The sequence below is a fragment of the Myotis brandtii genome, unplaced genomic scaffold (genome assembly GCF_000412655.1).
Source record: "Myotis brandtii unplaced genomic scaffold, ASM41265v1 scaffold475, whole genome shotgun sequence".
NCBI classification, from domain to species: domain Eukaryota; kingdom Metazoa; phylum Chordata; class Mammalia; order Chiroptera; family Vespertilionidae; genus Myotis; species Myotis brandtii.
The window spans coordinates 3,934,500-3,943,333 of NW_005368148.1; the positions used below are offsets into that span (position 1 = coordinate 3,934,500).

General features: G+C 34.5%; 1 protein-coding gene across 4 annotated transcripts in view; it reads left to right on the forward strand.

Annotated features, from left to right (window-relative positions):
- Positions 1-343: 343 nt before the first annotated feature.
- Positions 344-8,834, forward strand: part of LOC102239529 (lipase member K) — a 36,425-nt gene continuing 27,934 nt past the window's right edge. For 2 of the 4 annotated variants that reach the window (XM_014547461.1, XM_014547465.1), the window contains exon 1: positions 6,447-6,520. The gene's annotated coding sequence lies outside the window, so the exon portion shown is untranslated. Of the gene's footprint in view, positions 424-6,446; positions 6,521-7,285; positions 7,307-8,834 lie in introns of those variants that run through there. The other 2 variants (XM_014547462.1, XM_005875956.2) reach the window with 2 other exon arrangements.

Consider the following 8,834-nt stretch of genomic DNA (forward strand, 5'->3'; position numbering starts at 1 on the left):
ATAGTTGGATGATGATGCAGGGTGATTATAGACCTTTTATAGAGATGCTCCTATGACTGGGTTATTGCATCCATCTTTGGGTGAAAACTATTTTCTGAACTGAGAGTCTATAGTCTGCTGAGAAGCTTCCAATTCATCTAACCCTTGAGGCACAAAACTCCGGGACTGGATTGGCAGGTGCAGGAATTTTAGTTCATTGCAACTCTTTTTTCATCACTGGTTATGAACTCACCTAACAAGGTTGCCTGGGCGGCATCTGTTGTATTTGAAGTCATAATTAATCTGCTTCAGTTGAGAAATTTCTGGTTGCAACATCTTTTGGACTGTTGAGAACAGAGCATGCTTCAGTGACAGCTGCCTCTGGAAGGAGCTGGAATCACCTGAAGCTCCCAAGACTTGAAGACAGATCCCCGGAGGATTCAGGTAATGACTTTTGATCTTTTTGCGGAAACTGAGTCACAGTGTTTCAGTGGCCTTGAGCATGTGTGTTCTTTCTTGCCAGCAGGGTCACCTGCAGGGAAACGTGGGACCAAGTGATTGGCAGGAATCACTGCACTAAGTTACATTCCTGCTTGTGGGAATTACCAACACTCTTCTAATAGCTTGTGAAGGACACACCATTTTCATTTTCTATTGCTTTATAATGAAAGTTTACTGGGTGAGAAGTGAAAAAGTAGTTCATCTTAATATAAATGTTATTTAAGAGTATCATGTTCCACTAACTCTCCGAATTGCAGATCTGCATTGAAGGCTGGGGATGAGCCAACAGATGGACTAAAATGCCCCCTAGAAATGAGAGATGAAATGATTGTCCTTTAATTCTATATATCAAAGCCAAATGGTTGTTGTTTTTGTTTGTTTTTATAATATACTTATCCTTTATTTTTCATTCATAAGATATAAGAAAGAAGTTGTTACCAGACTTTAAAAAAAGAAATCAGTTCAAATATACAATCACACTTAGCACACTAGCACTTGAGACTGAAAGTATGAGTGTAGAACTAAATTGGGGGATGAGACTATGGTGTTAAAGGAGTCATTTTACTCTAATACAACTTGCTTTAATGTTCCTTCATCAGCCCATTCTGGTCTCCTTTACTTCATTAAAAAAATGAAGAAAAAATTATTTCCTCCGCAGCACCTCCCTTGTTATCTATTTTATTTTTTAAACTTTGAAGCAACAGTTTTTCCGAGTTCAAGTGCTTCATCCTTAGTATTGGAGAAGAGCCATGAAAATAGTGTGCCCTCTAGGTGTTTGCTGTATTTTTTTTTTCTCCCTTGAGCCTGTTATTCCTCATTCATCCTCAAACTCTTCTCCTCTGCTGACTCTGGGCTTGAAGCACAGGGCTATTGGCCTCCCAATTCTATTTGTAGATCCTATCAAAGCTGACCAGTCCTCTTCCTTTGACACGATGCGCTGAATCCTCAGATCTAAAATTTGCCTGCCTGGATATCCTATTGTGCAATGATTTTCTTTCATTCACTTGTTAGTAGTCTCACCCTTCCTGATTCATTTCGTCTTTCACTCTGGGTGGAGGAATTCAGAGAGCAGTGAAACAACTTAGATCTAGATTCTGATTAACCTCACTAATGCTTGTGTAACCTGGTGAGTGACTGTTCTTTGGTAAGAGTAAGAATATCATAACTTTGTGAAGGAGAAAGCTCAAGTAAAGACACAACAGAATCTAAATTTTGCAAACTTTCCAATCTGTTTTAGATTGAACACGTCAGGTAAAAAGAGAAAGTGTGGCAGATGTCAAAATGTTTTCATTGACAGACAACAAAAATCCCTTAATAACCCCAAACTCCAGGCAACCGCAGAAGTAAATGGCTAGTACAGGTGGAAATACTAAAACTTGTGGACTTTGTCCCATAAGACCTCCTAGGGTCTTTACTCAAAGGTCACTGAGTTTAAATGTATACCTTATTATTTCTAAATGTCTTAAGTATATTTTTATTATAAGACTAATTCATACTAATAAAATAATTGAGAAAAATATATATAACCAATAAATAAATTAGAAGAGGAAAAATTTTTATTCCCAGTATTCAAATATAACCATTATTATTTTGGAGTAATCTTTCCACTCTTTTTGAAGGTCATAATATTTTGGTTTGTTTATTTGTTTAAATATTTTAAAAATAAAATTGTAATTATATTCGTGAGCTGCTTAAAAATGGTTTTGGCTTCTATAGCCCCAAACAAATTTTGCAAAACTCCATACATACTTGAAATATTTATTCTGACATATAAATTTTTGTGTCATAATTTTAAATAGTTGCAAGGAATGAACTTTAAGGGACATTGCAAATATTGACAGTTTAAATAGAATTGTTACACATTTAAGAAACTATACCCAATAGAAGAGACTTGATAACTAATATCCATTGGGGAAAAAATCTTTTATTTAATAAATTGAAATTTATATCTTTTGTTTTTTTTTCTTGAATCCAAGTTCCCATTCCACTTTTTTTCTAGAGGTGCTACATATTTCCATAAACATATATCCAAAGGAAATATATTACTATACTTAAAGTCTTTTATTGATGAAGTGATTCTTCTTTGCAACTAAAAAGTGAATATGCATTGATATTTTGCTTTCATTTTTTATAACCAAAGGTTGCATTTTCTTTTACATTTTTAATGCTTTTTCATTGTAATTTTTATTATTATATTGGCCAAAAGATCATAAATATATTAAAAGTTTAATGAATAATTATTAGGCTTTAAAATCAAATTTTTAGCAATGAATCTCTTAATGACATGAATGGACCTTTTCATTTTAATTCATACCCAGTGACGAGTGATAATTATTATTTATTGGTAGATGAATGAAAATTCAGCATCAGTGTTTTCCCATTTATTCAACAGATGCTGCTGAAAAGCCGTGTTTACATATCATTCAATTCTTCAAACTCTTTCTGAAGTTCTGTGTCACAAGTCACATAGTGATGCATCCACACAAAAATTATTTTTAATGATTTATCTCCTAACAACTCAAGTAGATCCTTTTTCAATTTTTTGAAAGCAAAGAATGAGAAGCTAACTGATTTGATAGGTTAAATGCCCTTGAAAAAGATCATTACTTTATTAACAATGGTCTTTTCAATACCAATGTCAATATTGTCAAGTGTTCCTTTGTTAGGGGCCTCAGACTTCTTTACAGCAGCCCAGGACAATAACCATAGATTCAGAAGAGAAGAGAGGCTTTGCTTCCTTTGTAAAGTTAGAAAAGAAGAACCTGCTTAAAGCTGCACATTCTCAGGTCATATCAATTTTATGAAAGATTATGTATGGGAGTCAAAGTACTAGAATTTGATTTTTAAATTCAATATCCTCCCAGCCCACATGGCTCAGTGGTTGAGCATTGACCTATGAACTAGGAGGTCCAGGTTCAATTCCCAGTCAGGGCACATTCCTGAGTTGTGGGCTGGATCCCAATGGGTGTGCAGGGGGCAGGCAATCAATGAATCTCTCTCATCGTTGATGTTTCTATTTCTCTTTCCCTCTCCCTTCCTGGCTGAAATCAATACAAATAGATTTTTAAAAAACAAAACAAAACAAAAACTTTATATACTTGTATATATCTTTGGAAAGTCATTGCATACCCTAATATCAAGACTGCTGGTGTATACAATTCTTCCTCCCAACAACATTCCACCCCCCCCCAATTTAATGTAATATTACAAGTATGTCTTCATGTTATTATGATGTTTTCATAAAAATTTTAATGGCTTAGTCCACAATATTCAATTACTTACCTAATGTATATAACTAACATATTATAGCTTAATATGCATCCCTTTATAATTGAAAATTTGTTTTAAATTTTTATTTATTGCAAATAACAACCATAAAAGTAATTTTGTACAAAAAGATCCCCCCTTACCTTCAAATTCAGAATGTATCCTCTTAGTATAGATTTATTGAATGGAAATTTATTGAATGGGCCTTAACATATGAATGCTCTTAAAAACTCCTGATTAATTTAGCAATACTGTTTACCAATTAGGTATACTAATTTATGTCAGCACTAGTAATCATTGAGAACATCTGCTTTGCTACTTAGTTTTCAGATTCTTTTTATTAAGTTATACTTACATTCAGTAAAATTCACAAATCTTAAGTGTACTGTTTGTTGGGTCTTGACAATCACCATAGTCAAGATAGAGTACTGCCATGACCCTTGAAGTGTCTTCTTGTACCTTTTCAGTCAACCCCACCACCAAGCAAACACAGTTGTAATTTCTATTACAATAAATTTGTTTTACCTGTTTTTGATCTTCATAGAAATAGAATTCTAGAGTAAGCATTCTTTTGTGTCTGGCTTCTCTTACTGAGCATAATGTTTGGAGATTTAAATATGTTGTTCATGTGTCGGTGAGTTCCATTGAATAACTATAGCATAACTGTGTATTTCTTCCACTATTGATGAGCATTTGAGTTAATTCTGATAATTTGCTATTATGTATAGTTTCAATGAACAACCTTGCAAGCAACTGTTTCTATAGACCTGTTTTCTTTTCTCTATTCAACTACCTACAAATAAAATTGCAGTCTCACAGGGTTTTAAGAAACTGATGAAGTTTCTTACAATCATAATATTATAATTCCCATCAGCGATGCATAACATCCAGCTGCTCCTCATCCTCTTCAACTTTTCGTGGTACTGGTCTTTTTAATTACTGGGTATGGAGTAGTAGCTCATGAGGGTTTTAACTTTCATTTTTCTGATGACTAACAATATTGAGCGTCTTTTCATGTGTTTAATGACCCTTTATATATCCTCTTTTGTAAAGTGTCTGTCCAAGTATTTTTCCCATTTTTAAATTTAATTGTGTCATTATTTCTTATTTTATTATATTAGTATTTATTATTATTATGTCCTAGATATGAGTACTTTATCAAATAGTTTTTAAAATATTTTCACTTTGTGAATTGCCTTTTTATTTTATTGTTTTTTGGTAACCAGAAATTTTTTATTTTAATAAAGTCTTGTTTATAATATTTTTTTTCTTTTATAGTTAATTTTCTATCCCAAATTTTAAACATATTACCTTCTGTTTTCTTCTGAGCTTTATAGTTTAGTTTTTATGTTTAGGATTGCAATACACACTGCAAGTATATACTTGGGTATGATTTGAGATGTAGATCAAGGTTTTCTTTTGTTTTGTTTTTAAAAATTGATCCACCAGAAATAATTGTTAAAAATATTTTCCTTTTCTCATTGAACTACATTGAAGCCTATGAGTTATTAAATTACATATAATTTGGTCTATTTCTGTATTCCATTCTTTTCATGGATCTTTTAAAATCTTTTTATCAATACCACATTGTTTTAATTATAGTAGTTTTGAAGTAAATCTTAAAACCATGTAATGTATTTCTTCCACCTTTATTATTTTTCAAGATAGTTTCATTGAAGATCTTACTGTTTTTTTGTTCAATTTATTTTTTATTTTTGTTTTTATACTATTTAACTCATTTAAAAATTATGTTTTCTCAGCATTTTTTGTTAGCATAAGGCAAACTATTGCTTTATCATATTAGTATCCTGATACTTTTCTGCATCACTTGTTACAAATATTTCAACTGATTGAGGAATTTCCTACGTATCTCTACTTTGTTGAGAATTTTTTTGTTAGGAAGAGGTATTGAGCTTTGTCAAATATATTCTCCAATTTCAAAACCAATCAGCTTTTATTACTAATTTGATTAATTTCCTTATTATTCTAATAATCATAGCTACTACATTATCCAACCAGGACATGAAGAACAACTTGTCAGAAAAAAGAGCACTCATTAGCTCTGAGGGGCCCCAGAACGACTGCAGGGTTACCGCTCAGAAAAACTGTTGTTGAATGCAATTATGACCCTGATCTCTCTCACTTAAAATTGTATTTTTGCGATTTATAAGGAATGTATAATACATTTTAATAATATTTTCAACTAAAAAGAGTTACAACCAGCCATAACAACAACTATAAATGTGTGGAAATAAAGCAAGTAAGTTTCATCTACCTACTTATCCTTACACTTATTTAGCAAAACCATACCCTAAATTCCTATAAATGGTGAAGCGAGAATGTGTTTACTATAAATACAGCACCACTTCCTCAGATATTTTTATTAGAATAACAGTAGCCTCGTTCTGATTATTCCAGACAGTGTGTTTTTATTATTCCTGACTCTACACTGTGAGTCATTTGAGCCAAAGTTTGTTTTCCTCTTCTCATTATCACAGCACCTGTTCAGCCTAATTGCAGCCTCTGTGGGCATCTAAAACTGACTCATCTCTGCTGTTTCCTCTCACTCTTCTGTTTACCGACCTCAGAATAGTCCTGTTTAGAAGCCCTTTAAAACCAAAATGCTGATTGATTCTTTTTGCTACAGAGGGAAGGAGAAAAGAAGGGAGGAAGAAAGAGAAATAGAGAGAAGGAAAAAGAGAAGGGGGAGAAGAGAAAAAGGGAGGAAGAGTTTGAAACGGAGAGAAAACCTTGGAAGTGTTTCATTGCCGTGGTCAGTAATTTCTGTTTCTCCTGAGTAAAGTTTAATGCCCGCCCCCCTCTACTTTTTTTTTAACCAGAGGACTAAGAATGAAGAGGCTGGAAAGATAGCTAACTTCTTTTGAATAAGATAATCAGCCTGTAACTTTTATATTCATTTTTTAAAAAAAAATTTTATTGATTGATTTGAGAGCAAGAGAGGAAAAGAAGGAGGGAGAGGGAGAGATCTGTTGTTCCACTTATTTATGCATTCATTGGTTGATTTTGTATGTCCTGACTGGGAATGGAACCTGCAACCTTGGTGTATTGGGACAGTGCTCTGACCAACAGAGGAACCCAGCCAGGGTCTGTATTAAATTACTGAAAATTCCATAAAATATAGTCATGCTGATAGTCATCAAAAGAAATGAAATGATACAAGGCATGCTCTACCATCTATATAAAAGTCACCTGGGGGGAGGTGCTGGTTAAAAAATGCACTTCTTGAGTCTTTTTCTTTACCTTATAATCAGAATCTCATAGATAGAGTTGAAGATTCTAGTTTTTTTAGCAATTACCCCAGAGATTCTGAAATTACCATGGAAATAACATGGTAAGGATATTGTACCACTGTGATTGTTTCTTCTTTTTATTTTATTTTATTTTTTTGTTAATCCTCATTCTAGGATATTTTTCCATTGATTTTTAGAGAGAGTGGAAGAGACAGAGAGAGAGAGAGAGAGAGAGAAAGAGAGAGAAACATCGATGTGAGAGAGATACATCAATTGTCCTATGTCCAGGGATCAAGCCTGCAACCCAGGTACTTGCCTTGACCAGACTTGAACCCGGAACCCTTCAGTCTGCAGGCCAACACTCTATTACTGATCCAAACTGGCTAGGGCTCTTCTTTTTATTTTAAACTAGAGGCCCAGTGCACGACATTTGTGCACAGGGCAGGGGGGGGGGGTCCCTCAGCCCGGCCTGCACCCTCTCATAATCCGGGACCCCTCAGAGGATGTCTGACCAGCAGTCGGACATCCCTCTTGCAATCCGGGACCGCTGGCTCCTAACCCCTCTACCTGCCTGCCTGATTGTCCCTAACCCCTCTGCCTGCCTGCCTGATCGCACCTAACTGCTCACCTGTCTGCCTGATCTTCCCTAACCACTCTGCCTCGGCCCCTGCCGTCGAGGCTTCATCCGAAATGACATCCAGAAGGTCATTTGGCTGTCTGGCCTAATTAGCATATTATGCTTTTACTATTATAGATAACTTTATTGAGGTTATAACTTTGCTATTGTAATATAAATACCCATCATAAGTGTATAGGTCAAAAAATTTAAAAAATAAATAACACATGTAACAATCGTAAGACCGATCTGGATATTAAACATTTTATCACCCTAGAAAGTACCTTCATGTGTCTTTGTACCCACTCCCATCCCTGGTCTAGCTCACCCTTAATCTGATTTTTATTAACCATACTAGTATTGATTTTTTTCCTCACACTTCATATAAATATAATTGTACTATATATACTCCTTTGGTCTGATGTCTTGCTCAGAATGTTTTTGAGGTTTATCCATGTGGTGTTTGTATTAGTAGTTTGTTTCTTTTTTATTGCTGAGTAGTATTTCATTGGATGGATACACCACTATCTTTTTATCTAATCCATTATTGATGAACATTTGACCAATAATAATGGGAGCCTATTATAAATAATATTTGTTTACAAATCTTTTTGTATACATGTTTTCATTTCTCTTGGCAAATACCTGAGTGAATATGAATCACGTGTTCATGGTGTATTGTATACCTGACCCTATAAGACCCTATAACAGCGGTTCTCAACCTGTGGGTCGCAACCCCTTTGGGGGTCGAACGACCCTTTCACAGGGGTTGCCTAAGACCATCAGGAAACACATATATAATTACATATTGTTTTGTGATTAGTCACTATGCTTTAATTATGTTCAATTTGTAACAATGAAATTGGGGGTCACCACAACATGAGGAACTGTATTAAAGGGTCGAAGCATTAGGAAGGTTGAGAACCACTGCTCTATAAGATGCTACCTAATTGTTTTATCTAGTATTTAGCATTTTACATCTCCACCAACAACGCATGAGAGTTCTAGTTGTTCAACTTTCTTGCCAATAATTTGTCTTTCAAATTGTGGCTGTTATAGTGGATGTGAAGATCTATCTCATTGTAATTTGCATTTCCTTATGACTAAAGATATGGAGCACATGTTCATGTAATTATTAGTCATTTATATATATACTAGAGGCCCGGTGCACAAAAATTTGTGCACTGGGGGGGGGGGGGGCCCCCGCCCGGCCCTTGGCC